Source organism: Corvus brachyrhynchos, unplaced genomic scaffold (genome assembly GCF_000691975.1).
Source record: "Corvus brachyrhynchos isolate BGI_N302 unplaced genomic scaffold, ASM69197v1 scaffold136, whole genome shotgun sequence".
Lineage (NCBI taxonomy): Eukaryota > Metazoa > Chordata > Aves > Passeriformes > Corvidae > Corvus > Corvus brachyrhynchos.
The window spans coordinates 10159064-10159479 of record NW_008239080.1 but is presented as its reverse complement, the minus strand read 5'-3'; positions in this window follow the sequence as shown (position 1 = coordinate 10159479).

The following is a 416-nucleotide window of genomic DNA, read 5'->3' as shown; positions in this document are numbered from 1 at the left end:
AGTACACCGCGGGACTGTCACACAGCCGAGGAAGCCTCCCGGGGTAGTTTCAGCGACCTTGAGAAATTCAGCCTGAGTCACTGGGATGACAGCATCAATTGTCACAAGTATGAAGAGAAACATGTAGCAGAACACCGTGACATCCATTTAATAATTTGCCGTCTTTAATGAAACTGGACAATTATAGGTAAATGTATGGGCTGTGGCACCACTGATATTTCTTTTTTACTATCATTCTTGCTGAGAAGGCGTCTATCAGGTGTTAACCTCTCAGTGGTGGTGATGTTCAGCGGTTCTCTCAGGCAGAGAAAGGCACTTTGTAAACAAGGCTCCCCCTGCCCGAGTGGCCCAGCCGCACTTCCCTCCCCCCGTCCCGCAGCACCCGGTGGTTGGTACCGACGGTGGCGCATGCGCGG